Source organism: Arachis ipaensis, chromosome B01 (genome assembly GCF_000816755.2).
Source record: "Arachis ipaensis cultivar K30076 chromosome B01, Araip1.1, whole genome shotgun sequence".
Classification (NCBI taxonomy): Eukaryota; Viridiplantae; Streptophyta; class Magnoliopsida; order Fabales; family Fabaceae; genus Arachis; species Arachis ipaensis.
Genome location: NC_029785.2, coordinates 98,356,276 through 98,362,795, shown reverse-complemented (window position 1 = coordinate 98,362,795; position 6,520 = coordinate 98,356,276).

The following is a 6,520-nucleotide window of genomic DNA, read 5'->3' as shown; positions in this document are numbered from 1 at the left end:
AAAGGTTATCTCTGGATTGTTGTATTTTAGCTTCTCTTAATTTTCTCTTCAGAGTCCTTTCAGGTTCTGGATCTGCTTCCACAAGAATGTTCTTATCCTTGCTCCTGCTCATACAAGGAAGAATGGACAGAAAAATAATAATAATAATAGAGATCCTTTATACCACAGTATAGGGATCCCTTTGTAAGTAGAAGAAGATGGGGAGATAAAGGATGTGATGTAAAGGAAGAAACACAACTGTGAGGATTGGAATGTGAGATGAGATGTTAGGACATGAATGAATAAATAGAATGAGATGGGGGAGGAATAATTTTCGAAAATTATTTTGAAAAAGAGTTAGTGATTTTTGAAAATTGGTTTTTGAAAATTAGTTAGTATTTTTTGAAAATTTTTGAATTCAAAAATAAAAAATAAAAATAATTAGTTAATAAAAAAGAAATTTTTGAAAAAGAGGGAAGATAATTTCGAAAATTAGAGAGAGAGAGTTAGTTAGGTAGTTTTGAAAAAGTTAAGAGACAAACAAAAAGTTAGTTAGTTAGTTGAAACAAATTTGAAAAGATAAGAAGTTGGGAAGTTAGAGAAGATATTTTGAAATCAAATTTTGAAAAAGATAAGATAAGAAGATATTTTTTTTTTTTTGAAAAGATATGATAGAAATTAGTTTTTGAAAAAGATTTGATTTTTAAAATCACAATTAATGACTTGATCCATAAGAAATCACAAGATATGATTCTAGAACTTAAAGTTTGAATCTTTCTTAACAAGCAAGTAACAAACTTCAAATTTTTGAACCAAAACATTAATTGACTATGTTATTTTCGAAAATTTGATGGAAAAATAAGAAAAAGATTTTTGAAAAATATTTTTTTGAATTTTCGAAAATAACTAAAATTTTGAAAAAGATTTGATTTTTGAAAGAGATTTTGAAAAAGATAAGATTTTCAAATTGAAAATTTGATTTGACTCATAAGAAACAACTTGATTTTAAAAAATTTTGAAAAAGTCAATCCAAATTTTTGAATTTGATGAGAGAAAAAGGGAAAGGTATTTTTTTGATTTTTGAAATTTTTATGATGCAAGAGAAAAACACTAAAAAGATGCAATGCATGAAAATTTTTTAAATCAAAACATGTGATGCATGCAAGAATGCTATGAATGTCAAGATGAACACCAAGAACACTTTGAATGTCATGATGAACATCAAGAACATATTTTTGAAAAATTTTTTTTGCAAAGAAAACATGCAAGACACCAAACTTAGAATTCTTTAATGCTTACGCACTAAGAATTCAAGAATGCATATGAAAAACATGAAAAGACACAAAACAAAAAATCATCAAGATCAAACAAGAAGACTTACCAAGAACAACTTGAAGATCATGAAGAACACTATGAATGCATGATATTTTCGAAAAAATGCAAGATGCATATGCAATTGACACCAAACTTATAACCTGACTCAAGACTCAAACAAGAAACACAAAAATATTTTTGATTTTTATGATTTTCTAATTTTTTTGTATTTTCTTTTAATTTTTTCGAAAATATTTGGGAAAAAGGAAGCAATAAATTCATAGTCCTCAATCAAAATCCTGGGAATTAGATATGGCTTAATAGCCAGCCAAGCTAAAACATGTTATATGAGACACTAGAATTCATTCTCAAAAATTTTAAAAAAAATATATTTTTGAAAACATTTTTATTTATTTTTTTTTTTCGAAAATAGATGAGAGATTTTTGAAAATATTTTTGAAATATTTTTGAAAACAAAACGAAAAGCCCTAAAAGTAACTAGATCCTACTAAAAACATACTAAAAACAATGTCAAAAAGCGTATAAATTATCCGCTCATCACTTATCCACATGTAGGTGAAAAGAGTTTTGAAGAAGGTTGAAGAAAGAAGGAATGGCTAGGAGCAAGAGAGAACAAAAAGCTTGAGCCAAAGTTTGCCTCAAACTTTGGCTCAAACTTTTGGAAGAATTGAAAACACCCCAGAGGAAAAAAGCTTGAGCCAAAGTTTGCCTCAAACTTTAGCTCAAACTTTTGGGAAAAAAGCTTAAGCCAACGTTTGCCTCAAACTTTTTGGCAAACGTTGGCATCACAAAACCTACACCCTGGAGGAGAAAAGCTTGCGCCAACGTTTGCCTCAAACTTTTTGGCAAACGTTGGCGCCACACTTGCAAACCCTGGAGGAGAAAAGCTTGCGCCAACGTTTGCCTCAAGCTTTTTGGCAAACGTTGGCGCCACACATATACACAACACAAGGGGACCAACGTTTGAGCAAAAGTTTGACCTCAAACTTTAGCCCAAACGTTGGTAGCAGCAAGTGAAGCCATCTGGTATAAAAAGTTTGAGTAAAAGTTTGCCTCAAACTTTTACTCAAACTTTTATGATTCTTGACCCGGTTCATAATGGGTTTCTCTCCAACTCCAAGAGCAATCAACAGAGGCTCTTATCAACCCAATTCCATCAAGAGCAAAGGCCCAATTCAAGGCTTGAAGACCATTTGAAGAAAGTGTATAAATAGCTTAGGATTTAAGTTTTAAAGGGAGCTTTTCTTGAGAGAATTTTCAGAACACTTACAGTGGAGAGCACCTTGACATTTTTTTGCATTGTTGTTTTTAGAATTCAAGAGAATTAGGGAGGAGAATTGATCTCTCTTCTTCCTTGTTCTTGTTTGAGCACTTTTTACTTTTCTTGTTTCGGATCTTGGGTGGAGAATTGAAGAACTTCCGTTTCAATCTCACCTTGAGATCTCGTTTAATTTTCTGCATAATTGAATTTCCATTTCTGTTAACTGCTTCGGCTTCTACTCTTCTGCAATTTACATTTCTTTATTTCCTTTGCAATTGTTCTTGCTGGATCTAGGAAGGCAGTGAGATCTAGACTTGGCTATCTAGTCTCGAGTCCTGAGATCTATAGCTTCCAACTTACTTTCCATGCAATTTAAATTCTGTTAATCACAAATCACTCAACCAAATCTTGATTCGCTTGACTAAATCAACCACTAAACTGAAATTGCTCAATCCTTCAATCCCTGTGGGATCGACCTCACTCACGTGAGTTATTATTACTTGATACGACCCGGTGCACTTGCCGGTGAGTTTTGTGTGTTTGGAATTCTTTTTCCAAAAATACACATCAGTGACAAGGCTAGAAGAAAGAGATCCTGGCCCAATTCCAGCGGCATCACCTGAGCCGGTTATAGAGGATTACAGTTGTGGAGCTTCTTAGATCCTCATCTCCCAGATTGCATGTATGCACAGAAGACCATTGACGAACGGATTTTTTTGCTGGTAAAGAATTCACAGTATATTCTTGTTGCAAGTATAGTTTCTAAACTAACAGAAAATCCTTTCGTACAAACAAAAATTTGGTTGTCATAAGTAACAAACCCCTAATAAAATTGATAACCGAAGTATTTAAACCTCGGGTCGTCTCTCAAGGAATTGAAGGGAGGTGTGGTTATTATTGGTTATGAGATAGTATATTTTTGGGGTTTTGAATAAGGAACAAGAAAAGTAAATTGCAAGAAATTAAATTAATAACTTAGAAAACTCTTGGAAAGGTATGAAAATTAGAAGTCCTATCCTAGTTATCCTTATCAATTGTGATGAAAATTATTCGTTGCTCCCACTTAGTTATCCTCTAACTATGAAGGAAGGTCAAGTGGATAAATCAATATGAATCCTCAAGTCCTAGTCAACTCCCAAGGAAAGACTAGAGTCAGTGGAATTCAAGTCGATTAGCAACTTTCAATTAACAATCAACAAAGGAGTTTGATAACTCAAGCATCTCCAATTAATCAATTCAAGCTAAGAATGTAAAAAGCTGAATTAAAATCATAAATATGAAATGCCTTTAATTTCATTAAATAAAGAAATCAAATCTAACATGGAGTTCATTAACCAAATTGGGAAAATAAATAAACTAGAATGCTAGAACAAATAAAAGTAGAAGAGAAAATAAATTAAAGGAACGTTGAACCTGGAACTGAGAAGAAGTAATCCTAAAACTAAGAGAAATCCTAAAACATAGAGAGAGGAGAGAGCCTCTCTCTCTAGAAGCTACATCTATAACCTAAATTATGAATAATGAATTGTGTCTCGATGAATGAGTTAATTTCCCCACTCTGTAGCCTCTAATCTATGTTTTTTAGGTCGAAAATTGGGTCAAAAATAGCCCAGAAATCGCCCCCAGTGATTTCTACAGTTGCAGTACATCGCGCATGTCGCGCGTACGCGCCGATGGACTTTTCTCCAATGTGCGCGTGGGCGTCAAGTATGCGTGTGTGTCGCCTAGATGTAGGGCCACAATGAAAAATTATATATCATTTCGAAGCCCCAGATGTTAGCTTTCGAACGCAACTGAAACAGCCTCATTTGGACCTCTGTAGCTCAAGTTATGATTGATTGAGTGCAAAGAGATCAGGGCTGACAGCTTTGTAGTTCCTTCAGCTTCTTGTATTCCTTCCACTTTTGTATGTTTCCTTTCTATCCTCTAAGTCATTCCTACCCTGTAATCTCTGAAAACACTTAACACACATATCATGGCATCGAATGATAATAAGAGAGAATTAAAATTAGTAATTTAAGGCCAAAGAAGCATGTTTTTAATCAAAGCACAGAATTAGGAAGAAAAATGTAAAACATGCGAATTCAATTAACAAGTGTGAGAATAGTGGATAAAATCCACTCAATTAAGTACAAAATATACCACAAAATAGTGGTGTATCAAATCTCCCCACACTTAAACATTAGCATGTCCTCATGCTAAGCTCAAGAGAAACTATAAGAGTGAAGAGGAATGGTAGAAGGTACGAAATGCAACCTATCTATATGAATGCAACTACATGCAAAATGTTTCTACCTACTTGGTTAAAAGTAAACAAATCCTTCAAGAAGAAATATGAACTAGATCTCACTAATTCAAATCATAAAATAAGGTACAAGTAAACTTGCAAAAGAAATTAGCTCGTGAAAGCCGGGAACAAAGAATTGCGTATCGAACCCTCACTGAAATTGTATGCACTCTAATCGCTTAGGTGTTTAAGGTTCGATCTCTCAATTCTCTACTAATCTTGCTTTCTAAGGCTTGCTCTTCATCTAACAATCAACAAAAATCTGAATCCTTAATTAACCTAAACTTCCCACCTAACTTAAGACAATCCATGTAATCAGAATATAAAATCTAACTACTCATTAACTATGTTTTCCACATATTCATGCATCCGAATTTGAGTACAACTCATATGCATTGATATTATTTACTTTGGGGCATTTTGTCCCCTTTTTATTGTTTGCTCTTTTTCTTTTCTTTTTCTCTTTTTTTTGTTTGTATTTTATTATTATTATTTTTTTTCTTTTGTTCTATGTTTTTTTTTCACTGCATATAATTAAGGTATGGAACGCATAAACATGTCCTCAAAATTCTTTTTCACATTTTCTCAAGAATATACAACACCCAATTCTCAAACCAAATGTTTTCAATCCCAATTTCCCCACACTTAATTCGTGAGCACTCTCACTAGTCCAAGCTAACCAAGGATTCAAATTAAGGACATTATTGTTTTCTGCTTAGAGTTAATGATGTGCTAAAGTAAAGAACAAAGGGGTAAAATAGGCTCAAAATTGGTTTGCAAGGGATAATGAAAGGTAAGGCCATATGGGTATGTAAGCTTGGTGAAATAAGGCCTCAATCATGTAAGTGTATGCATACATCAAATAATGGAAATATAGAATTAAGCAAGACAAAGATCATAATTTTAGAGAAAACAACACACACCAAAAATAAAATATTAGTTGATAAGATGCAACCAATCAATTAGGCTCAAAATCTCACTGGTTTTGTGTGTTCGAGCTCTAGAACCATGTTCCAAAAATAAATTTCTTCAAACAAATTTAACAAAAATTTTAATTCAAATTAGTGAAATGCTGTATTATTTCAAATTAGTTTCTTGAAAAAGAAAATATTACTTCAACCAAGTAGTACATACATGCAAGTAATTAACTACACATGCAATCTACTATGCAATGCAACAACTCAGTAACAACGAAAACTAAACATTGGTGTTGAAAAGAGAGTAACTAACCCACGGAGATCGGTATCGACCTCCCCACACTTAAAGATTGCACTGTCCTCGGTGCATGCAAAGATGCGCAAGTGGGCGGGTGGCTCCAACTGATGCTTTTTCTCCAAAGATTGTGCCGCAGACTTGTTTATTGCTCCAGGTTGAAAAGTTTTCCTTTTCCCTCTTGGTGGCCATCCTAAAAGAAGAGAAAAAGGAAGGAAAAGAACCCACAAGCAAAGATATAAAAAGAAATAGAACATAGGTAGGCTAATGCCAAATAGTAAGGTGCTCAACTACATGGTAGCTACAACATGTAAGTGAGAAAATAATAGAAGCACAGGGTGTGTCAACTAGATAGCAAACAAGTTAAGAAGCACCCATTACAATGTAGGAAATATGCAGCAGATGAGTAAGGAAATTTAACACCAATGTGAAAATAAGAGATATAA